The sequence below is a fragment of the Phascolarctos cinereus genome, unplaced genomic scaffold (assembly GCF_003287225.1).
Source record: "Phascolarctos cinereus isolate Bilbo 61053 unplaced genomic scaffold, phaCin_HiC Scaffold_4;HRSCAF=312, whole genome shotgun sequence".
Lineage (NCBI taxonomy): Eukaryota > Metazoa > Chordata > Mammalia > Diprotodontia > Phascolarctidae > Phascolarctos > Phascolarctos cinereus.
Genome location: NW_027555847.1, coordinates 291,507,532 through 291,534,610, shown reverse-complemented (window position 1 = coordinate 291,534,610; position 27,079 = coordinate 291,507,532).

Below are 27,079 nucleotides of genomic sequence, written 5' to 3'. Positions count from 1 at the left end.
TTTCTTTCTTTCCCATTTCCCCAACCTAAACTTAATCCCTGATAAAACACAAACCTCTTACTCAACCTCCATTAGGTAAAGTTCATTTCCTTCACTTCTAGATGGTGTGTTAACTTTGTGGAAGATGAGTCCACATGCTCCTAACAAGGATTCTCAGCCTTTTTGAACCCAATACAATTCAATCCAATAAACATTTATTAAGTACCTACTATATGTCAGGCACTGTGCTAAACACTGGGGATAAAATTAATAATAATAAAAAAAAAAAGACAGTCCCTGCCCTTACGGAGCTTACTATCTAAAATAGGAAATAACATGCAAAAGGAGGCAGGAAAGCAAAGGAGGGGAGGAGAAACAGGACATCAAAGGGTACCTGGTAGGAGGGCATCTTATTCTATGTAGTTGCAACCCAAGAGAGCAGCAGATGCTGCTATGGACCCATTTGGCACTCTGGTGAAGCCTATGGACATCTCAGAATAATGTTTTTAAATGCATAAAACAAAATAGATTACAAAGAGGAAATATAAGGAAATAAAGATGTAGTTTTTCCATCTGGATTCATAGACTAGACCCCCTAAAATCTATCTTGGGGAATCCATGAACTCTAGGGTAATAACCCCTAAAAAAATGTCTATCCCAGCCACCACTTCCTATGGTTCTCTCCTCAACACTCAGAACAGATTGATTTTCTTTTCTGAAGTGGAAACTAGCCCCTATTCTTGAGAAGAAATTTTCATATGCTTCCAGTCAGGTCAGTCCTGATCTGATCTGGTCTGTTCTCTCTAGCAGCACTGTTATTGGTCCCATACTACTGCTCTATGACCAAAGGTAGAGGCTTGGCCTGTGTTCTAGCAGTGGACACTGTCTGCGCACAGCAAGCATTGAGGACAAGGCACTTTCCAGCAAACTGTCTGTCTCCATCTTCCTGTGTCTGCCTGTCTGTGTCTGTTTCTCTGTCTTTGTCTTGGTCTCTGTCTCTCTATCTCTGTCTCCATCTCTCCCTCTCTCACTTCCCCACTTTTCTGGTGCCTGAACCAATGAATGACAGGACAGAAGTCTCTTCAGGAACAAAGGAAGAAGAAACTCAGAGATTTAGAGGTTTTTACACCCAACTGTATTTTTCTCTCTTTCTCAGTGTGTGTCATTTATTTCCTTCTGCCAGACTGTCTGCCCTGGCTGAGGAACTCCTAAATTCTGGAACTCAGAGGACCACTGACTAGAAGAGAAACATTTATCTCAGGATTGCTGATTAGTCAGTCCCCTGTGCTCAGGAAATAACTATAAAAACAGAAGAGTTGGCCAAGGCCTTAAAATCCTGTTTCAGGCTGATCTAGATGAGCACATATTCTAGCGATTGTGTGTGAGCAGTAACCCAATAAAATAACCCTGAATTCCTACCAGGTTGCACTTGTCTGGGTTTCTCCCTCTTGCCCCTTGGCCAGTTACCTTCTCCCCTCCCCCTTCTGCTTTTCAGCTTCTTCTTATGTGATGTCTTCCCTGTTAGATTGCAAGCTCCTTGAGGACAAGAAGTGTCTTTTGCCTCTTTTTATATCCACAGTTCTTAGCACAGTGCCTGACACATAGTAAGTGCTTAATAAATATTTGTTGATGGATTAGAATGTAAGCTTCTTGAGAGTAAGGACTGTGTTTCTTTTTACTTGTATTAGGATTCCCAGTGCTTAGCAGAGTACTTTAACGAATACTTGCTGATTGACTGACTGAAGATAACTGCCAGAGAAAGGGAGATGAACCACATTCCCCTTACAAAAACCAAGGGAGAGGTCAAAGAGTCCTCACATGCTTGGTCAATCTAAGCAGAGAGCATCAAGGTTGGAGTCACTCCTTGTAAGGTCTACTGACTAGGCTACTCTTCCTGGCTCAGTGGACAATTTTTCTCTGATTCAGTAATCCGTTGCTGGGTCAGGGAAGCGGGAAGAGTTACCCAGACACATGACGTTGTATATACCCTTTACCAATTAGTTGAAATCTTTGTCCCAAGGGATCAAAGCACATGCTCCAATGGAATCATTTCTTACACTTAAGAAAACTAGCATCTTTTGTAATCTTCCCAGCATCAAATATTACCATAGAAAAATGGGAATAGGTATGGCTAATTTTCCAGATAGTTAAAATGCTTCTCCCCTGCAGCCCTAGAGAATATTCAGAGGCAGTCCATTCCTGTCCTGCTAAATTTAGCTTTTTTCCACTTAGTGATGTCACTTTCACCTCTTGATATATCCAGTCCCCACTACTCACCCTTTTCATCTGATATATGTCACATTTTGCCACAAGCCTTTACTACTCCTTAATTGGATTTTGTTTTCTCCCTGATACATGCTCACAGACCAGCAATTAGTCTCCTAGGAGCTTAGGGAAATTCCACTTTGTTTTATTCAGTCCCTTCATGGCTTTTTGCCCACAACACAAAGAAAGCAAAACAACAGGTCTGGATAAGAGATAGCCTGGACTTAAGACGGATGAAAGGGAACAGTGCTATTTGGAGGCCAGTGAGGAGAGCGGGCCAGAGGTGGGCAGAGTCAGTGATGCAGAGAGTCAAGGAACAAAGCAAAGGGGGAAGAAAATAATTGCTGTGGTGGTTGAATCACTACCTGAAGGTAACCTTTACCTTTCATATATTGTATGTTCCCCGACCATGGTACTGAGTCTTATAACTCAAATGCCTAAGGACCAGGTTTTCATACTGTAGCTCTCCAGGAGTGCCTTTACAGAGTGAAGATTTGGCCCTGAAGTAGTTTTCAGGTGCCCTTGATATTGATCTTTTAATATTTGTTCTCCTTCTTTTGAAATAATCCCCTAGACATAAAGATTTTTCAACAAATATTTCTGGTGGTTTTTGCAGAGTTCCTGGCTTTAGTGTAGTTATGTCTCTCAAGAACTATATATATGGGCAGTTAGAAGGAGTAGACAGAGACAGAGGGTATGGGTATAATTTGACTTTGATGGGATAATATAAAACAAATTAAGAGGTGAGATCATCTTGTAGATGGCAGTTGAGGATGGGGGAGAAAGGATTCTGTCTTATCTATAGATGGGAAGATGAAGGATGTTGGAGGAATTGTGGGTGGTAAAATGATCTAGAAATAGGAAGGGTTGTATATGATGTTTGATGCTGTGGAAAGTGTAGACAACTGAAGTCAAAGAATGCGGGTTCAAATCCAAGTTCTGCTATTTACTACCTTCATAACCTTGGGAAAGTCACTTAACTTTCTAAGCTTCTGTATCTTCATTCTTAAAATGAGGGAGGGGTGAGATTATACTAAATGGTCTCTAAACTCCCTTCCAGCTTTAAATCCCATGACTAAAAAATTATTCTGTTTGTGGTTCCAGAACTATTGCCTGTGTATGGCAAAAGAGGGTGATTGCCACATGCCCTATCGTTTGGAGATCCACTGCTGCCAGGCAAGGTAGTTGGCAATGCCAAGGAAGTAATAGACAAGGGAGGAGGTGATTTTTTTTCAAAAAAATTGATACAGGACCCATATCTACACAATCAAGGAAGGCCTCTCTCTCTCTCTCTCTCTCTCTCTCTCTCTCTCTCTCTCTCTCTCTCTCTCTCTCTCTCCATATATATATATATGCATATATATATATATATATATATATATATATATGTATGTATGTATGTATGTATGTGTGTGCATACACACAATCATGGTGGCTGGCTGGTTGGTTGGCTGTTATCCTTTATTCTTGAAGAGGACCAAAATGACATGACTATATTGGAGTCCAGGTACAGTGTGTTTGACTGTGGTTGAGCAGACCAATACGAGCTTCAAAAGCTCTACTACAGGTTAGGCACAAATAGTCCACATGAATATCTAGAATGGAAATGTTTCCAAATTTGTACATTTGCACATCTGCTTCACTCATGGAGCACAGCACCTTCTTTGATATGGGCACACCATACTGGGCGATCCTTTACCAGTGTCTCCCATACCATGCAATCAAATCCCTAAATTCTTCAGAGAGACCTCAAAAGTGGATGGTGTGGTGCTGGCTGGTGGAGAACCTATATTTTCTTGGTGTTAATTGTTAGGCCAAAATTAGCACAAGTAGCAGAGAATTGATCCATACTTTGCTGAATCTCAGTTTCAGAGGCTGCATTGAATGCACAATCATCTGTGAACAAAAATAATGCACCAATTCTCCCTCTACTTTAGTCTCACGTTGTAGTCTTTTCAAGTTAAATAATTTATCATTAGTACCATACCTGACTTGGATGTCATTTTCATCCTCATTGAAGGTGTCTGACAACATTGCCAAAACTTCATGCTAAAAAGCATGGGAGCAAGCATAGAGCCTTGCTTCATTTCACTGGTGACTATGAAAGCTCGAAAGCATAATTCATTATCCAGAACCCAGGCAAACATGCCATCATGAAATTGGCATACAATGCTGATGAACTTTGATGAACTTCTTCAGGCAACCAAATTTTGACATAATTTGAGCCCTCACAACTGACAGTGTCAAAGGCCATGGTCGTGTGAATGAACATTGTGTACAGACCTCTGTTTTGCTCCTGGCATTTCTCCTGGAGTTTTCAGGCATCAAATGCCATATTGATGGTCCCTTGGCCCTTTCTGCCTTGTCTCTTTTAATTGGATCTATTTTTGCTTTTGCTTTGTCTGACATCTTGATTGTACCCCTGCTTTTCTTACTTCAACTGAAGCATAATATATTCCACTCCAGTCTTTTACCTTTACTCTGTGTGTCTCTCTGCTTCAAATGTGTTTCTTGTAAACAACATATTGCAGGATTCTGGTTTTTAATTCCCTCTGCTATCTGCTTCCATTTTATGGGTGAATTCATCACATTCACATTCACAGTTGTGATTACTGTGTATTTCCTTCCATCCTATTTTTCCCATGTTTCTCTCTCTCTCTCTCTCTCTCTCTCTCTCTCTCTCTCTCTCTCTCTCTTCTTTCACCCTGTCCCTCCTCACCAGTGTTTTGCTTCTGATCTCCACCTCCCTCAGTCTGTCTTTCCTTCTATCAGCCCCCCGCCTTTTTTGGTCCCCCTCCCCTCCTACTTCCCTATTGGGTAAGATAGATTTCCCTACCCAATTGAGCATGTATGTTATTCCCTCTTTGAGCCAAATCTGATAAGTGTAAGTTTCAAGCAATGCTCAATACTCTCCCTTCTTCCCCTCCACTGTAATAGATCTTTCATGCCTTTTTGTGTGATATAATTTACCCTATCCTACCTCTCCTCTTCCCCTAGTCCAATCCTCTTTCTCACCTTTTAATTTTTATATCATCCCATCAAAGTCGACTTATACCCACACCCCCTATCTATGTATACTCCTTCTAACTGCCCTAATAGAGATACAGTTCTTAAGAGTTACGAGTATCATCTTCCTGTGTAGGGTTGTAAACAGTTCAATGTTATTGAATAATTTATGTTTTTTCTTTCCTGTTTACCTTTTTTATGCTTCTTTTGAATCTTGTATTTGAAAATTGAGTTTTCTCTTTAGCTCTGGGCTTTTCACCAAGAATGTTCAAAAGTCCTTTATTTCATTAAATATCCATTTTTCCCCCTGAAAGATTATGCTTAATTTTTCTGCGTAGTTGATTCTTGGTTGCAATCCAAGTGCTTTTTCTGTCCAGAATATCATATTCCAAGCCTTCCAATCCTTTGATGTAGAAGCCCTATATCTTGTGTAATCCTGACTGTGGCTCCACAATGTTTGAACTGGTTCTTTCTGTCTGCCTATAACATTTTCTCTTTGGCCTGAGAGTTCTGGAAGTTAGCTATAACATTCCTGGGAGTTTTCATTTTGGGATCTCTTTCAGGTGATGATTGGTGAGTTCTTTCAATTACTGTTTTACCACCTGGTTCTAGGATACCAGGACAGTTTTCCTTGAATTCTTGAAAGATGCTGTCCAGCCTCTTTATGATCATGGCTTTCAGGTAGACCAATAATTCTGATATTATTTTGCATGGACCTATTTTCCAGGTCAGTTGTTTTTCCAATGATGTATTTTATATTTTCTTCTTTTTTTCGTCCTTTTGATTTTTGATTGATTCTTGATGTCTCTTAGAGTCTTTAACTTCCACTTTACCAATTCTAATTTTTAAGGAATTATTTTCTTCAGTTAGTTTTTATACCTCCTTTTCTATTTGATCAATTCTACTTTTTAAGGAATTGTTTTCTTCAGTGAACTTTTTAAGAACTTTTTCCATTTTTTGTGCTGTCTTTACCAAGCTGTTGACTCTTTTTTTCGTGATTCTCTTACATAACTCTCATTTCTTTCTCCAATTTTTTTCTACCTCTTATATGATTTTGAAAATCTTTTTTGAGCTCTGCCAGGAAGACTTTTTGAGCCTGAGACCAATTCATGTTTCTCTTTGAGGCTTCACATGTAGGCATCTTGACATTGTTGTACTCTTCTGAATTTATGTTTTGTTCTTCCCTGTTGCCATAGTAGCTTTTTATGCTCTGGGCTTTTTTTTGTTGTTTGTTTGGTTGGTTGGGTTTTTTGGCTCATTTTCCAGCTTATTTGTGACTTTTAAAGTTGACCTCTGTTCCTGGGGTACAGGGGACACTGTCCCAGGCTTCTTCTGGCAGGGGGCCAGGGGCCTGGTCATTAGCTTCCCACATTGGATCCTATGGGGCTGGCAGCTAGCCTGCAGCGCCAGGGCAGAAGGCCTCACAGCTGGCCCACTGTGCCACTGGACTGCTAGGCCTGAGGCCACAGGGCCTTGGTTGCTCATCTGTGCTGGGGCTAGGAGCCTCCTGCTGGCTTGCCCAGGTACTGCCAATGCTGGGCTATGCTCCCAATTTTACCCAAGTGATACAGACCTTTCCTGCAGTCTTTCTAAATTATCTTGGGATAAAAAATTGTTCCACTCCATCCTTTTATGGGTTCTGCTGCTCCAGAATTCTTTTTTCGGAGGCAATCAGGGTTAAGTGACTTGCCCAGGATCACACAACTAGTAAGTGTCTGATGCTGGGTTTGAACTCAAGTCCTCCGGACTCTAGGACCTCCAGAATTCATTTTGAGACTTGATTTAAAGTTGTTTGAATGAGAATTGGAAAGAGCTGAGGCAACTTTCTGCCTTTTCTCCATTATCTTCCCTTGGCCCTTTCTGAAGCCACACTGGCTCTAAGGTAGATGGTCATCTTCCAGGTGAAGGATCATCCTATTAAGGAGGACCCTGACAAGAATCTTGCCAGCAATGATTAAGAAGGACACACACACACACCCGCCCCGTGATTGTCACAGGACAATATATTTCTTTTACCTTTATAGAGAAAGACAATGGAGGTATCCTTGAACTCCTGGGAGATAATGTCCTCTTGCCATATAATCCAGAAAATTTCAATCAACTTTTGTATGAGCAGTGGACCACCTACCTTGCAAATCTCAGCTGGAATAGAATCAGCATCAGGTGAATTGCTATAGGAGAAGAGTCTAATGGCATTCAAAACCTCCTCTTCAGCTGGAAATTTGACTAGAGAAGAAAATTTAAACCTGAAGTATATGGTTCATGGCTTCAGCATTGATTGATAATGGTCTATTGAGAATGCTATGGAAGTGTTCAGCCCATCTCTCCAAGATCATGCCCTTATCACTAATCAATGTGGCTCCATCAGCACTAAGTAGTTGAGATGCACTATTTATGTCTTTCACCCATAAATAGCCTCCAGGGCATCATAAAAGTGCTTTTGATTGTTACTATCAGCATAAAACTGAACTTCATCTGCCTTCATTACTGCATCTCTCTAAGCTTCTCTTGCACTTTACTTTGGATGGAGTTAAATACTGCCTTCTTAGAGAGGCAGATGAACCATCCTGCTGGTAAATCCTGTGGAGTTCTCATTTTTCCTTTAGCAGCTTCTGAATTTCCCCAAACCAGTCTTGATGTTTGTGAGTGTTCTGGCACAGATGAGTAAATACAGTGCCGTACACCAAGTCTCTGAAAGCTGCTCATTTCTTTTCTGCTTCATTGTTGCCAACCATGTATTATGCCAGCTTTTGCTCCAAATTAGCAATGAATTGTTCCCTCTTAGAGAAATGCTCTGATCTCTTGATATTGTCTTCTGGTAGTCATCTTGTCTTGGAGCCATCATTTTTGTTGTATTCTAATATTTAGCTTAGAGAGGATAAGTCTATGATCATTCCAGCACACTGTACCACTTATCACCTTCATTACTCTCACATTCTGTTTATCTCTTCTTACAGTGGCATAGACTGTTAAAAGCTAATGTTTGCTGTGAGGGTGCATCCATGAAGTTTTATTGCATTTAGGTAAATGGAAGACAGTGTTGGTGATGAGGTCATGAGTTGCACAAGTCTTCAGTAGTAAGTGACCATTGCTGTTGCTATTTCCAACTCTACTCCTCCCAAGGGCTCCCTGCCATGTCTGGTAGCTTGTGCCTATCCTTATATTAGTCATCCAGAATTATAAGCTTGTCCTCTTTTAGCACATTAATGATGAGGGTCTCTAGGTCTTCATAATTTTTTTGTCTGGCCTCATTAGGGTTCATCATGGTGCGAGCATACACTGTGGCAGTGGTATGGTGCTTTCCTGCAAGTGACAATCACATTGTGATGGGTCTGTTGTTTACTTCTTATGGTAGACATACAAGCTTGCTGACTAGATTAGTTTTAATTGAAAAACCTATGCCAGCTTCACAGAGCTTCCGTTCACTGTGGCCACACAAGAAAAACATGTATCCAGATCCAACTTCAGTAAGCTGGCCTTCATTTGGCAGTGTTTCATTCAGGGCTGCTATTTGGATGCAATACCTCCTGAGTTCTTTCACAACAAGAGCTGTTCATCTTTCAGGTCTACTGAATTTCATGTTATCCGTAAGTGTGCACACATTCTATGTACTGATGGTGAGTGGAATCATCTTTGCAAAAGTTTTTTGCACATTTGTTTGTGTTTTGACTGCAGGGTGGGATCCCCACCAGCCATGGTAAGCGAGCCAGGATTGGTTGGGTGAATCATAAAATTTTTAGGGCACTTTTTCTAGTCCCTTCCTCACACCAGGAGGTATGCAGTATGGTCCTTCAAAAAGGCTGCTCAGACACCTGGGGGGAAGTGGAGGAGCTGCTAAATCCCATTGCTGCTTCAGTCCAGTGAGAAGGCAACCCTATGGTCTGGGCTACCTATGTTCAGGGCTGTGAGTACAGTTCCCAGTGCATCTGTACCTTCTGCTTAGTCACTTGTCTGTTGCCACAAGACTTTGAGATAGGTAAAAATGGCAAAATGGTATGGGTAATGTCTTTTGATTTGTGCATAAATTGGATTTAAATGGGGCAGAGTCATGTGAAGTTGCTGGCCTCATTATCTCCTTCGGAGTCAGCAAAGTACAGTGGCAAGACAAAGTCAAGACGACTGGTAATGGCTCTGAATGAAGTGAATGACTTTGACGTCTTTGATGTCTAACCAAGCACTAAGTGCTGGACAGAGACTGCATCAGCCATCTTCATGGACATTGGAACAAATTGTTCTTATCTGTCCATTCCAATGGGGGAAGTCTTTACATGCTCCAGATAGACATCCCTCTAACTCACTGAAAGGTTTGAGACCCCTCAGTTACCTTCAACCTGGTTTAGTCCATCTAGTAAAATGGTTTACGAGGGTGTGGCCACTGCACACACTACAGCTTCTTGAAGACAATGGTGAGAGTTGGGTGAATCAAGTGGACATCAAAGGTGGATGAGCAGCCCAGAAAAGGGCTTGACAAGTCCTCACACTAGAGGTATTAATCTTCCCTGAAAACACCCTACACCCCAATCGTGGTCACTATTATGGTAACTCTTGAGGCAATGGCTAGGACTGATTGTTTAGCAACAAACTCTCACTCCTAGAATTCATATTGATATTTTTAAATATTACCTCTCTTCTTTTCTTTGAAAGATTGCTACCGATGCTCTTTTCAACCAGTATAAAAGTATTAAGAAGTGTTGCAAGAAAAAGGGCACAATGTGAAAGAGAAACATCTTGGTGATCTGGAAAGAGTGCTAGAGCGCAAAACAGACCTGAGTTTGAATACCAACCTCTTTCTATATAATAGATATAATAATGTCACCGACCTCACAGAGTTGTTCAAATGAGATATCCTACATAAAATGCTTTGCAAAACTTAAAGGGCATTGATAACAATACTAACAAAAGTTAAGATTTATGTAGCATCTACTATGTACCAGGTCCGTGCTAAGTGCTTTATAGATATTATCTCATTTTTATTATTTAAATATTGGCTATAATTATTGGTACTTTGCTACTCCCCTACTTCATTTCTATAGGGATGCAGAGAACAACCTTAGGTTTTTCTTGGATTAAGACAAAAGGCAGTTCTTCCTTGAGCAAAGAAATAAGAAAGAACTAGGCAATCAGATAGCAAATGGTCTGAACTCCAAGCCTGACCAGGTGACTTAGTAACCAGTCATTCATGCATTCTCTCAACCAACAAATACTTACCCCAGCACCTACTATTTGTAAAGAGTTGTGATGGGTGTTGTGTGAAAAACAAAGATGACTGAGGGCTGGTTCCTACCTTCCTCAAAAGACTCATTAAAGGAAAAGAAAAATAGGATCATAGATGTAAAGCTGAAAAGAACCATGGAAGCCCTTTGAGGAGACTAAGAATGAGAGCCGTTTAAGTGACTTGCCCAAGATCACACAGCTAGTAAATGTCTAAGGATTTTTACCTTAGTCTTTCTGACTCCAAGTCCAGTAGCACATCCCCTCTGCCATTGTGGAAAAAGCATTGACTTTGGAATCAGTAGACCTGGGTTGAATACTTGCTCTGTGTGACCTTGGGTAATAGTCACTAATTCTCACTGATCCGCGGTCTCCTTACCTATACAGTAAAAACATTGCTGATTTTTTTTTCATTTTGGATCAGAGTGGTGATTTCAATAAAAAGTAATCTCAATCCAGATTTGTACCTTTTCTGAAACTAACAGTGTTGGGGAATTGCCTAGGGCTCTGAGAGTTTAGATGACCTGCCTAGTGTCTCATAGCCAGTCAGTTTCAGAGAAGGGACTTGAACCTAGTTCTTCCAACCTCTGAAGCCAGCTTTTTTTAAGATTTAATTAAATTTAAAGAACAAACCCCAGAGTACATATTATTTCCATTTTTATGATAGTTGAACTCTCCAGAAAGTTTGAAATACAAGAAGGATTCAGTTTAAGCAATAAAGGTAAATCTACTCAGTTCTGGGTTAGAGGAAGCAAGATAAGAGTAAAGATTAATTGAAAACAGTTAAAGACTTGTAAATGAGCTACTTAATCATACAGTGGTTTTTAGTCATGTCTGACTCTTCATGACCCTATTTAGGGTTTTCTTGGCAGAGATACTGGACTGATTTGTCATTTCCTTCTCTAGGTCATTTTGTAGATGGGGAAACTGAGGCAAATAGTGTTAAGTGACTTGCCCAGGCTCGCATAGCTAGTAAGTATCTGAGGCCAGATTTCAATTCGGGAAGATACTCGATCCACTGAGCCACCTAGCTGCCAGATCAACCTAGCATCTCCTATTTAAAAAAATCTTACTCTTAGTAATAAGTGTAGTATAGTTTTATGTGTATCACTGATCTCTACTAGCTTGTAAGCAACATTAGGGCAGGGAACATATCTTATTTAAACTTTGTATCTGCCCAAACAGTTAGCTTCCAATGTAAGCTACCAATGATGTATGAAGAAGAATCACAGTAGGTGGAGGGTGGCACAGTTCAAATACTGCCACTGGCATCACTATTGCTCCTGAGCCCCAAAGTACTCTTCTCCCACCTTTCTTATCACCAGATTTCCTTTTCCATAGAAATAATTCCAGAATGATTCTAGGTCAGGGCTGGGGATAGGTCCTTTGTGGGGCTCAGGATCACTTTTACCTTTGGAGATGAAGAATTTGAGAGGGTTGTGGAGGGATAACCCAGATAGACAGAGGGCAAAGCCCAGGTTATTCAGTAGGTTGATCTGATCTCCCAACCAATGAGCTGCCACTAGCAAAGTATATACTTCCCCTAAAAACTCAGCAATGAAGAAGGTCAGGCTGGAGCTTCTGGAAACCTATAGGAACTTGTCCACTAAGTATCCAAAGAGTTCACAATGTTACATCCATTTTTACAACTCTTCAGAAAGTTTGAAATCCAGGAAGGATTCAGTTTAAGTAATAAAGATATATTCTGCTCAATTCTGGGTCAAAGGAAGCAAGATTACATTAATTATTGATTGAGAACAGTTAAAGACTAGAAAATGAGCTATCTAATCAAACTTGATGGTTTCTAGTCATGTCTGACTTTTGTCTTGGAAATGGAATCTTTTCTCAAATATAGAGAAAGATAAACCTTAAAAAAAATAGCAAAAAGAAGGTAAAGTCCCAGAAACATGAGTGGTTGCAGATGGTACATGGTGTCAGTGGAATTTTGGAGACTTTCTGTAGGAGGACTTGGGTGGGTGTCCATCACATCTCTTCAATGAATGACAGACAGCCTCACCACCAGGAAGTGAACAAGAAGAAACTGCCCACAGCTCCTCTAACCTGAAGATCTAGAAAAAGGTCAAAATGGAGAAAATCGATGGGGACTTGGTAGGCACTATAGCATAGTGAATAGAGAGCTGTCCAGGAAGAACTGGGTTCAAATCGCTTCCCTGTCATCTCCTGGTTGTGTGATCCATGATTTTTCAGTGCTCCAAGCAACTCTTTAAGACCAGAAAGAGGAAGACCCTCAGTGGGAGCCCCTGATGCCAATGACATCATAGGTCCAGACTTGATCTCTATTTCCTCCTCTCTATTTCCAGGCAGTGTGCTCTGTACACAGCAGGCACTTAATAAATGTACATTTAACTGAATTGAATATTGTGTCATCGAAATATAGTGCACAACTATTTAATAAAGAGGTCTATTTTTAAATAAAGAAGTCTATATTTAATATAAATACCTAAATAATGAGATTATAGATTTAGAGATGGAGGCAACTTCAGATATATAGTCCAACTCCCTCATTTTACAGACGAGGAAACTAAGTCCCAGAGAGATTAAATGATATACCTATGGCCATACAGGCAGGTAAGGGGAGGGGGAAAAAAGCATTTATTAAACACCTACTACATGCCAGGTACTATGCTAAGTATTTCATAAATAATATCACATTCAATCCTCACAACAACTCTGGTAGGTAAGTACTTTTGTAATGTCCATTTCACAACTGAAGAAATTTCCAAAGGCTAAGTGACTTTGTCCAAGATCACTTGACTAGTAAGTGACTGAGGCAGATCTAAACTCAGTTCTTCCTGATTCCAGACCAGTGCTCTATCTACTTAGCCACCCAGCTGTCTCTGCCAAATACTCTGACTCCAAATCTGTATGCTTTGCTATCTCTCTGCCATGGCACAAAGTGCCATGATTAGTGCCCCTTAAATTAAATACCTATGAGAAGCCTAGCAGTTCATACCAAAAGTCCATAGCCCAGGTACTATTTAGTGTTTGCTTACCTAATTTGTAGTCAAAGTACTTGGAAGAAATGTCTCTAGAGCTCTAACCTTGCAAATTCAAACATAAAATAATAGCAAATATTGCAAAGTGCCCAATTTTTTTACCATTTTTATTAGTTTGTTTATTTAGTATTTTGATTCCTATTTAAGGATTCCTATTTATTTTTCTTCCTACAGAAGAATGATTGATTCTTTTGTTTCCTATTTCCTTGTGGCTAGTGGCTCAAATATAGGTAGAAAAAAAATAAAAATGAATAACATATGACCTATTGGAGGATAATGCAAGATGGTGGGGTGGACGAAGGAAGCAACTTGCAGAACTGTGAGGGTCATCAATTTAGGTGATGAATCATGAAGCTTTTGCCTTTTTCTCTAGTGGAAAATTTTATGTATTACAAATGATTACTCGTACAACTATTCAGTCATAGCCATGGCATTTGGCTATATGACCTCTGATTTCCAAAGGTTGAAGATTATGTCTTCTGTGAAGAAAAGTTTAGTTTTAAATCAATCAGTTACTAACTTCTAAAAATGATCCCTACCCTGTCTGCTCCCCTGAACCTTCATGTTCCAAGTAAGGTGCCAAGACTCTGTTGTCAATGCCATTCACAAATATTCCAAACAGCTTACTGCTAAATCGCATTCTTTTTTTTTTTTGCTTTTTGGTGAGGAGAGTGGGTTAAGTGACTTGTCTGAGGTCACACAGCTAGTAAGAGTTAAGTGTCGGATGCTGGATTTGAACTCAGGCCCTCCTGACTCCAAGGCCAGAACTCCATTCACTGTGCCACCTAGTTGCCCCCTAAATCGCATTCTTTCTAAGCTGCTCAAAGTTTTATTGTGGCTTTTCATAAGATGGCATTTTCTTTATTATCATTTCATTTAACCTTTCTGAGCCTCAGTTTCCAAATCTGTAGAACTGAGAGAATAATATTGCATCACCTACCTCATAGAGTTGCCAAGAGGAGCAAATGAAATAACGTAGGCAAAGGTTTTTGTAACCTTATAGTGTTTCATAAGTGCGTTATTAATTTTTTCTACTTCTGTGGGAAAGACTTATTCAAAATATAAATTAAAATCTCCTTGCAATTAATTTATAGCTGTAAAATCCAAGTCCCCTTCTTTGTTCCATTACTCATCATTACCTAACATGTAGTCGTCTAACACTTTCTTTTTTAATTTATCAAATATCACTTCTGCAAGTCTTTGATCTTTGAAAGCTTTTTAACTGAGAAATCCAACCACACAAAATTTTTTTTAAATATTGACTGTATTTTTAAAAACTAGACTGCTGAGTAATGGTATCTAAATTAATGCCATGAAATGAAAGCTATTGACTACCTCCTTTATTAGCAGTCTTTCATACAAAGTTCTTATCTGATGTTTCATCATGGAATGATGAGATACTACATTCATAAAGGTATGCTACTCGAAAACAATCTTGGACCCAGCTGTGACCCAAGGTTCTACCCAGCTGGAAAGGCTTCAAGTGCTGGACTAATGACAGACTTTCCTCCAAGTACCAAAATAGCAAAGTTCAGAGAAGACTATCACTAAAGAATGGCTTCAGCTCAACACTTTTTTAGGGAGTGGGGGGACTCAATACCTCATAATGACAATCTACAAAAGACATTAGAGGTGGAATGAAGGGTCACAGTCTTTGTGGGTGGTAGGGGCATCCATACAATAAAAATCATGGATTCTCAAATTATTAAAGTCTGCTCACTCTGTTGTTGTTCAGGTATTTCTATCATGTCTGACTCTTCCTGACCCCATTTGGGGTTTTCTTGGCAAAGAAACTGGAGTGGTTTGCCATTTCCTTCACCAGCTCACTTTTACAGAAGAGGAAACTGAGGCAAACAGGGCAAAGTGACTGGCCCAGGGTCACACAGCTAGTAAGTGTCAGAGACCAGATTTGAACTCGGGAAGAAGAGTCTTCCTGATTCCAAGTACGACACTCAATTCACTGCACCACCTAACTGCCCCATTCTCACTCTTATGTGAGCTTATCCCCTTCCTTCCCCTGCATCTTATTTACCCAGCAATAAAAAAAGTTTTGGGGGGGCGCATCTTTGATTAAAGTGTTAGAGTATTAGTAGTGGGGGAAAGGAATAAGCAATATTGCACAGTGAACTGTATCTTTACCATCACATTATTGCCTGAAAGATGTGGAAAACACAAGATCCTACCGTGATTATTGTTTGATGATTATGAAAACAAATTTGGTTGATCAAAGCAAAATTTTCCATTAAGATATCTCTTACAAAAAGCATCTCCCAAAACCATATATCAAAATCATTCAAGGTTCCGTATAAGAGAGAATCTGTTCACTGACCTTCTGATCATAAATATCAGGCTAGGTATCAAAAAGGGAGTTATATGCTCATTGAAGGCTCATCACTGTGAGAAAGCAGATACATCACAAGACCAAATGAAGAGAAATTCCCTATGGATGGTGGGGTCTTCTATATAGTCATTTATGGGTGACATTGTGCTGGTCACACAAAGTCCCACATTGCAGAAGCTCATGGAAAAGATCTATAAACACTCCAAAGAGTTTTAGCCTGACCAAGTGGATGATGACCAGAATATAACATACTCTTGGATAACCATCCTGTAGAATTTATTGAGTTTGAAGCCTGGAGTCAGGAAGATTCATCTTTATGAGTTCAAATCTAGGCTCAGACACATATTAGCTGTGTGACCCTGAGCAATCACTTCACCCTGTTTGCCTCAGTTTCCTCATCTGTAAAATGAGCTGCAAAAGGAAATGGCAAGCCATTCCAATATCTTTGCCAAGAAAACTCCAAATGGGGTCATGAAGAGATGAACACAACTTGAAGTGACTGAACAACAACAGAACAATAAGAGTTTGTTCATCAGAATATACCTTGGATGGATAGTACAAGTGGATAAATAGTTGGATTAGGACCATAATGAAAGGAGGAGGGGAGCTGATGAGATTTCATTCAGGATATTGCAAAGCTTTTTTAATAACTCCAAACTTCTCCCAGAAACAAAGCCCCATCTTTTAAATATCCATATTCTAAATTAAATAACAATATTTTAAATGCCAATATTCCTGTGAATATTTTTGCATGGCTGAAAAACATGAAATTCAACAGTCTCCAAAGAACTGAAAGAAAATATCATACAGAGGACCGTGAAGAAGCATATGGTTGGTGTGAATAGGATGCAATGTATAACAAATGATGAAATTTGAAGAACAGTAATAAAAAATGTCATCTGAGAAATATATAATAAAAAAGGGCTCAAAAATAGGAGTCAAAGACATGCACAAGAAGGACAGTATGCTGCTTGCAACATTGGAGGGAACTTTCAAATTGGTAAAATCACAGATTCACTTGAATATTGCGTGTTTTAATATTAGGAATATCATGTGATTTTTTTTAAAGAATGGAGGTGTGAGGAGAATAAAAGCCAATAATTTAAGCTAAGTTGTATAGGGGGTAAGAAAAGGAATAAAGAAAATGTATTGCCAACTTCCTAGAATTCAAAATTTCAAAGATGACAATCCTTCTCATAGCAGTTGAATATAGTTATGGTGAAGTACAAGGGTACTGCATTTGGAATCATAGACCATATTCCCTCAGCTTGGCCAATTAATTGCTGTATGGCTTTGGTGAAAGTCACTTCATTTCTCCAGATCTCAGTTTACTCATCCATAGAACTAAGGGCTTGGACTCAGTGACCTCTGAGGTCCCTTCAGCTCTAAAGCTAAGATACTATCCACCTTACTCTTTTGCCGATTAGGATCTTTGTCTATCCTAAGCAGTATCTTTAAAAAGAGAAGAGAAACAAGTGAGGAGTAGTGTGATAAGGTAGAGAGAACAGTAAATTTGGAGTCAAAAGTCCTGAGTTTGAATCCTAGCTATGCTATTGACTACCTCTACAACTTCTCTAGGCCTCAGTTGCATCATACATTAAATGAGGATGGCATATAAAGTTATTTCTAAGATCCCTTCTGGCTCAAAAATTCTATAAACTGTTTTGAACAGAAGAGATGTGGTTATAATTCTAAGACCATCAGGTTTCCCGTGCATCCCCATTTCCCCTTATGAATTCTCATTTGATTTTGGGGATATAAAGTCAACTTCAGGCACTGAAGTAGCTTATTAACAAATCAATGGACAGAAGAAATGATCAAATCCACAATTCAAATTTTCAAGATATAATTTGAAGAAATAAAGAAGGTAGGAGTAAGAAAGTCAGAATCTTTTGTTAAGGTCGAGTGTCCCTTTTAATAGTATAACTTCTCCTACATGAGAGTTAACAGAATATAATCACCTGCAAAATAATCATACTTCTCTTTTGAATAGGTTCAACTTAACCCAGAAGCCTTGCTACATAATCATATATCACTTCTCCTTCACACGGGGCCTCCAATCTTCCTTGATTACAAGGAAACTAAATTTAGCAGTTCCTTGCACTTAGAACAAGGGCTGCCTACACGATGAACTGTCAAGTATAACTTTAAATAGATTCTAGAGTGTTACCAAGCACGAAAGCGAGAGATTTCTAACATGGTGGGTGTGAAATGAATTGAGTCAAGGCAGCTTTGGTCAGAAAAGAATATGTCAAACTGAACTGTAGGATTCTGTTTAACAAAGGTACAATCATTACGGCTTCTGATGTCTTGGTTTATGAAAATTAAGTAGAATTATGTTTGGGGGAGTTCGGGCCCATGAATATGTCTTCTGAGTAAATTTTTATAATGAATCAACTAATTGACATATATATAGGCTCTTTGAAATGCTAGCCCTGCTCATATAGGCTGGTATTTGGGATTGCCTGATGATAGGGGCTTAAGGGGTCAGGGACGGAAATCAATGTTGACAGCTGCTTGGGTTTGGGGTATGAGGGAAGGCAGAAATTTCCTTGGTTAAAGTGAAGTCATGAATTGAACTCTAACAGGGTCAGTAGCTGATGATAATGAAGATAACTAAGTTTCTACCTGCTCGGTGTTTTGACACTATTATTAAAATACCAATTTCATACAGTAAATAGTCACATCTATAATGTGACTATTTTCCTTTTGGGTTGAGTAAAGTTGGGAAGGAGATAAGTATATTAATGGGATAGCCAAATAAGAAGGTAATTTGAAATAAATTCATAAAATGTTGTATGTGATTTTTTTTTACATTTTAAGCCAAATATTCTTAATTTATATAGAAATTCTTAACCTGGTATAGGTTAAGAATAGGTATCTGTAGCTTATAGACATATTTCAAAGAGTCCATGAATTTGAATGGGAATATATATATGTGTGTGTGTGTGTATGTGTACATATAAATACATATATACATATACGTGCACATGCACATATGCATGTATATATGTATATATCCATGTGTGTGTGTGTGTGTGTGTGTGTGTGTGTATATGGGGGTGTATATATTTTATACGTGTGTATATACATATACATATACATATCATATACATATACATATACATATACATATACATATACATATACATATACATATACATATACATATACATATACTTATACATATCTTTAATCCCACTAGCCTTTGGTGCCAGAATTCCTAGTTATAGCTTTGGCCCACAGGACAAGATATACTAAGAAGGAAGAGGTCAGGCTGAGTAGCAAACCCAAGAGTAAGGGAAACTTCCCTGTCCAAATTTCCTCCATAGGATCTCATATAGCACTTTCTCTGCATCTTTCTAATGAAATTAGAATGTTTTATTATGCAGTGTAATAACCTGATTGTGTCTTATTCTACTACCAGATAATAAGTGTTGTCCATAAATAACAACAACCACCAAACAAACCTAGGAACTGTTTTTGTCTAAACTTTGTGTAGAGCTCAGTCATGGCAGCAACTTCCCCCCTCTTTCCCTCTTTATCTGAGCTAAGTTTGGCTCAATCACTCCATCTGTACCCATTCTGTAACATCACAGTGGTTCCCCAAAGAAAGGGATAGGCTTGCTGCTACACTTACTCTTAGGGTCCTAGGGGTAACCCTCATGTTGGGGAGCTATCTGTCTGCTACCCACAAATGTAGCTCATGCTTCCCATTTAAATATAAAAACTAAGATGACACCAATAATTCCTTTTTAAAGTAATATTTTATTTTTTTCCAATTACTTGCAAAAAAAAAAACAATTTTAACACTCATTTTTTAAAAAGTTTGAGGCACAAATTCTATCCCTCCTTCCCTTCTCTCCCCTTTCCCTGAGATGGTAAGCAATTTGATATAGGTTAAACATGTATAATCATGAAAAACATATTTCCATTTTAATCATGTTGTGAAAGAAAACATACACACACACACACACACACACACACACACACACACCATGACAAAAATAAATAAAGTGAAAAATAGTATGCTTCAATCTGTATTCAGACTCCATCAGTTATTTTTCTGGAGACAAATAGCATTTTTCATGATGAATCCTTTGGAATTGTCCAGGATCATTGTATTCCTGAGAACAGCTAAGTAATTCACAGTTGATCATTATATAATATTGCTGTTACTGTGTATAATGTTCTCCTGGTTCTGCTCAATTCACCTTACATCAGTTCATGTAAGTCTTTCCAGGTTTTTCTGAGAGTGATCTGCTTGTCATTATAGCACAATAGAATTCCATTACAATCATATACCACAACTTATTCAGTCATTCCCCAATTAATGGACATCACCTCAATTTCCAATTCTTTGCTACCACAAAATAAGCTGCTATAAATATTTTTGTACAAATAGGTCCTTTTCCCTTTTTTAAAATCTCCTTGGGATATAGATCTAGTAGTAGTATTGCTGGATCAAAAGGTATGCACAGTTTTATAGCCCTCTGTACATAGTTCCAAATTGCTCTCCAGAATGGTTAAATCAGTTCACAACTCCATCAACAATGCGTTAGTGTTCCAATTTTCCCACATCTTCTCCTCCATTTATTATTTCCCTTTTCTGTCATATTAGCCAATCTAATAGGTGTGAGGTGGTACCTCAGAGTTGTTTTAATTTGCATTTTCTAATTAATGATTATTTTAGAGCACTTTTTCATATGACTATAGATAGCTTTGACTTCTTCATCTGAAAATTGCCTGTTTATATGCTTTGACCATTTATCAATTAAAGAATGGCTCTTACTTTCATAAATTTGATTCAGTTCTGTATGTATTTGAGAAATGAGGACTTCATCAGAGACATTTGCTGTAAAAAAAAAATCCTACTTCCTGCTTTCCTTCTAATCTCAGCTGCATTGGTTTTGTTTATACAAAACCTTTTTGATTTAATGTAATCAAAATTATTCACTTTACATCTTATAATGCTCTCTATCTCTTGTTTGGTCCTAAATGCTTCTCTTATCCATAGATCTGACAGGTGAACTATTCCTTGCTTTCCTACTTTGTTTATGGTATTACCTTTTATGTCTAAGTCATCACCTCGCTGATGTCATGGTCCTCTTCAAAAAGAAAGGACAAACAACAACAACAAATCATGTACCCGTTTTGACCTTATCTTGATATGCAACACCAATAATTATTAAATGTGAAATATTTACTAATAGAAGGCAAATCAATAAAAATTATTGCATGGATATAACAATCCACCCATAAACTTGGATCCCATATCCCCACAATGTGCAGTTTCCACCTAGGAGTGAGGCATGTTGAGTAGGGAAACCATGTACCCAGGGCAACTCACAACTCTGGATTGTAGGCCTTGACATGCTTAATCCCTTTACAACTTGGTTTGCCTCATGCATTCCTTCATGGCTAGAATAGCTCCTTTTTGGGTCTTCCCCATTCTCCTAAGGGACAAAACTGCTTTGTTGCTATTCTCAGGCAATTGGAGCAGAGTTAAATAGTAGCCTTATGCCTGAGGTTCTGCAGAACTTCCCTAGAAGAGAACTTCTTCTCTTGAAGAAATAATGAAGCAAGATTACACTCTATCAGTGAATGGCAGTTCCCTTTAGGCTAGGATCTGCAAAGCCATTCAGGTCTTCTCTGTGGTTTCTTAGGGGTTTCTCCATCTTGAGCCATAGAGGACAATAAAGGGAAATGTAGGGAAGCCTCTGTGTTTAACAGGAATATGTAATAACAGGAAATAACAGGAAGCCTTCTTTCAAGCTGTAGATGTTGCTAAAGATTAAGGCAGGAAAGCCTGGCCAACTCTTCAAAACACAAAGCATTCTCCTTTCCTTCCAATAACTCTTCCAAGTATCAGTGGTTTTCCTCCAATGAAATCAGCTCCCCTGGGTTTTTTTTATCTTCTGCAGATTTTTACATTTTTGACAACCCATTTTCTCCTGAATACTCTCATCCTATGCTTCTGTGACAATACTCTGCTCTAATTGTCTTCCTACTTTGAAATCTCTTTCTTCAGTCTCATTTTGGATATCAATCGACATCTATGCAGAAGACTATCGTATCTATACCCCTAAACTCCAGGTCCATATATCCAAGTGTCTGCTTGACATTTTCATTTTTATGTTCTGCTGGCATCTCAAACACACTGTGTGCAAATGTGAATTCATTCTTTCCACCTCTAAACATGAACTTTCTCCAAATTTTCTTTTTCTCTGGAGGGTACCACCATTGTCTTAGTCACCTAGACTCCAAATATAAGAGTCATCTTTGATTCTTCACTCTACACCACTCCCATATCCAATCTATTGCCAAGTCCCATTAGTAGTATCTCCACAACATCTCTCACTGTCCACTTCCTTCCACACACTTTTGCAGAAGGGCATCCTTATTCAGGCTGTCATTGCCCTGACCACTAGAATGGCCTCCCAATTAATATCCCTGCCTCCTGCCTCTTCCTTTTCTAATCTTTCACACAGCTACCAAAACAATCTTGCACAGGTCTGCTCATGCTTACTCTCCTGCTCACAAACCTGGGGCTCCTTACTGCCCTTACAATAAAATTCCTTAGTCTGGAATTTAAGGCTCTCTCCATTCTGGTTCTAGCCTACTTTTCCAACCTGACTTTACATTACTGAGCTATAGGAAGGGGAACTACAAAGTATAGCAAGCAGAGATTTCCAGCATCAACCACCTTCCATTAGGGAGGTAATTTTACCTTTCCAGGCCCCAGTTCCCTCTTTTGAAAAATTAAGGGGCTAGGCCAGATAACTTCTAAAGTCTCTTCAGTCTCTAAAATCTTGTGAGAATATTATAATCCCAGTTAATTGGATACAGGATGAGATAGGATTTAGTTCTGCATGAGCTATGCATCTGAGTGTCTTTATATTATCACCAGTTAAGGGCCAGAATGGATCCCAGTACTGAAGTGGTGTTTAGCTTGGTGAGGGGTTAGTGGCCCATGTGATAGAATGTGAGCGTGGAGAGCCAGGATGGTTTCCATAGAAACCAACAGGTGAGTAAAATCAATCAGTCAGTTGACCAACTCACCCACATTTGTTGTTTCATTTGGTAGGTAAAATAGACACAAGGGAAATATAAGCATAGAACACACAATATTTAATAAATGTTGCATCGTGTGGTACCTCTTTTTAAGCCTAAGGAGCACAAAGAAGACAGATTAATATGAAAAAGGATAGTTTGTAAAGGCTTCCTGAGACAAGGTAAGACTTGATCTGAGCTTTGAAAAATGGATGATCCAATACAGTCCAATAAACATTTATTAAGCACCCACTATGTGCCAGGCCCTGTGCTAACTGCTAGGAATACAGTCAATAAAAAAAAAAAGACAATCCCTGCCCTCCGGGAGCTTACAGTCTAACGGGGCGGGGGGGGGGGGGTGGAGAAGACAGTACACAAAAGGAGACAAGAAAGAGAAGGGGGTTAGGGGAAGTTCACAGTACAGCCAGTGGGAATAATACGAGCAAAACTGTAGGGGGAAATTAGTGTGGCTTGAGTATGTATATGTATGTCTCTTTGTATGATGGGGAAGGAAAAACATTTGAGGTGAGGGGGGTGTGATGAGAAAACTAGGCTAACTATAATGATGAGCTCATGCCAGGAAATAATGGGAAATAAGGAAATAAAATGATCTACTCTTCTCTACTTTGTGTCAGAGGCTCTTTCTAGCTCTAAAATTGTTTTAAGTCTATGAGATTGCCCTTTCCCACTATAAAGATGATAGCACTCATTATAATCACTGTGATTGTGTATGCCAAAAGGAAGTGCATTAAAGCATGAATAGCCCAGGATACATTTCCCCTCATTCAGTATTAAACTATTACAGAATTTCTAGAGGTCACACTGCTTATTGGTTCTAATTCCCTAAGTTCAGCAACTCAACCTGCTTATCTTGTTTGATGTAGTTCAAGGTGTTTTATAAAGAGGTGTTTTGCAAATGTTTACCATGATGATACAGTCTATTATGTTTCATAAATCTGAAGCCTTACTTTTACTATTTACACAAGAATCATGTCATTCACTCTTGTTTAGCATGACATCTGGGTCACTTTTCATTTTGATAAATTCTGTGAGGGTTTTCTGCCACGTGACTTGCACAAGAATTTATTTATTTATCAGTGAAATGAGGCAGAAATTCCAGGTGGAACATTAGGACTTTCACTAGTGCACATTAACTTGAAATATCAATTACAGAAATAACATTGAAAAGGACCTTTTTAAGAATTCAAAAAAAGAAACTGTGTGGCTGGGGAGCTGGGGATATCAGGATATAATTATCCAAATTGGAATTAATCCAGGATAGGAAGGACAACACCGAGGTTAACATTTCTAGCTAACAGTGATGAGAAGCTGAGATACCTAGAGATGAGTAAACCTAGAGCAGAGAACTGTGGTATGGATGTGGTATGAGCACAATAGGTGTGGGATCAACCAATCAGAGGGTAGGAAAATGGGCCGAATCCCATCCTCTCTGCAATAGCCGATCATGAGGCTTGTCTCCAACATTACCACAGCTCCCCTTCATCTATTATTTCCCAGCACCCCTTCTCCCCATCCCGCTTTTGTGCAATATCCTAACCCCACCTCTTCTACACCTGCCATCAGTCCCTCAAGGCAGTTATAAGCACAGTTATAAACACAGCAGCAACTGTGCAGGTGTCATTGAGAAAATTCATTCCCACCTCCTGCATACCAACTCCTTTCCTCCCAGATCAATTCATGGCTGGTGCTCCTTGGAGGATGGGCCCTGCTCTGGAGCAGTGACTAGTGAATAAGAGCTCCCCCTTGCTTTTTGTTATTGTTGCTTTGGTTAGAATCAGTCAAACAGTAGTACATGTATGTAATTTCTAAATAATTTTATGTACATAGAGGGCTCATGCTCAAAATGTGTTTACTGATAGGGGAGCATAACCAAAAAAATTTGGAGACCACTGGCCTAGAACATGTTTATCTCTTTTAGACAATGCCACCAGGAGCAGTACTACATCTTCTCCAATCACTGTTATTTATTCATTTGCCTTGACTCACCCATCTTACACTCTGTAAGTTTCTGACCTCCCCAGGCAACTCTTCCTCTCCTCGTATATAAGATGAAGACTCAACCACTTGGCTTTCTGCTAATGTTAGATCACTTTAGGTAACATGTTGGCACCTACCATATGCTTTATAGGAATCATTAGGTTAATCACCAGCAGATAACAGGTAAGTAACAGAACTTTCAAAGAACCAGAGTATTAAGACACAGAGATAGCTTTCCTAAATAAAAATAAGACTTCAAAACATCTTTGCATCAAATATCTGGTAAGGATCAGATTAATGCACAAGATATACAGGTAATCAAACACAAACATATAACACCAAGAGCTCTTTCCCAAAGGATACGAACAAACCATTCTCAAAATAATTAAAAACTATTAGCAATCATATGAAATATTACTCCAAATAACCAGATCAAAACAATTCCCTATCACACCCAAAAATTTGGCAAAGGTAACAGAAGGTGGAAATAATAGCTATTAGAGGGTCTGAGTGAAGCTAAGCAAATAAATATGCCATTGGTAGACTGATGAATTGGTCCAAACATTCTGAAAAATAATTTGGTAATATGTTTAAAAGAATTAAGATTTTTGGGGCAGCTAGGTGGCTCAGTGGATAGAGCACCGGCCCTGGAGTCAAGAGGACCTGAGTTCAAATCTGGTCTTGGGCACATAACACTCACCAGCTGTGTGGCCCTAGGCAAGTCACTTAACCCCATTGCCTAGCCAAAAAAATAAAAAATAAAAGAATTAATATTTCTATAATATTTGACCCAGAAATTCCACTGCTAGCCATATAGCCCAAGGAGGACAAAGACAGAAATAATGTTCTCATATACACAAAAATATTCATATCAGCACTTTCTGTGATAGCAAAGAAGTGGGAATAAAGTAGCTTCCCATTGATTGTAATTCATTTAGATAGTAGAATGTTACTGTACCATCAACAACCATCAAAATGAAGTGTGGGAAGATCTGTCTGAACTGTTACAGAGTAAAACAAGCAGAGGTAGGAAAACAATAGACCTTAGGATATAATATAAGTGGAAAGAACAAAACACAAAGCGGAACGCATTTTGTAATTACAGTAACTAAGTAATTACAATAACTGAGAAGTCTGGTCCTGGAGAAGAACTGAGAAAATGTGGCTCCTTCCTTTCCTTGTATAGATGGGAGAGTATGGCTATGAAATTTGCATAAGACTTATTTGAATGAGTCTTTTTTTTTCTTTTTTTAAGGCAATCGGGGTTAAGTGACTTGCCCAGAGTCACACAGCTAGTGTCAGGTGTTTGCTCTGAGGCCAGATTTGAACTCAGGTCCTCCTGACTTCAGGTCCAGTGCTGTATCTACTGCACCACCTAGCTGCCCCTGAATGAGTCTTTGCTGAACTGCTTTTTTTTTTCTAAATTTTTTTTTTTATTCTTTGGTACAAGGGATGGATCACTGAATAGAGGATAGTAGGAGGGATACATTTGGAAAAGAATATGAAAAAAGAAAAAAGAATTTTTTTTTAAAAAAAGAAAATGTTTTCACTTGTTTTTTTCTACCAGCTCAGCCTGGTGAAAATGAGAGGGATCTCTCCCAATATAAAGTAAATTGATTAATCTATGTATTATTAATTTGCTTAATTTCTGTAGAGTTTAAGTATGTTTAATCTATGCATAATTTAAGCCTTAATGGGGCCTGCCCACTTAGGAGCTAAAGTTTAATTTCAAATTAATTCCCTGCAGTCTGGGAAGATGTGGTTGTGGTCACAGCTGTGGAAGCCCAGAAATAATTCCCTCACTCAAAAGTTTTTTCTTAATAGTCCATTCATCTTGGAGATTGCAAAGGTAAGAATTGGAATAACTAGAATCTTTTATAAAGGACCTGAGAAGATTAGAGCAGTTGAAGGACAGTGGATAATAACTAATCCTTTAATCAAGGAGGTAAATTACATTCTAAAACCCAAAACTCATGTAGAAAAGAGTGTGATCCTTGACACACCTCAAAAACTACTAACCTTTTTTTATCTATTTCTTTTCTTTTTCTACTACTATTTTTTTCTTTCTCTGTCTTATTTCTTTCATCCATTCCATCCTCCTCTATATATCTATATCCTTCTCCCTAGACATGTCTAGTCAGCGCAATCCACAGAGCATTGGACCTATTTTCTTTTCTCTACTCCTATTTCTTTTTCTTTCACTCTGAAC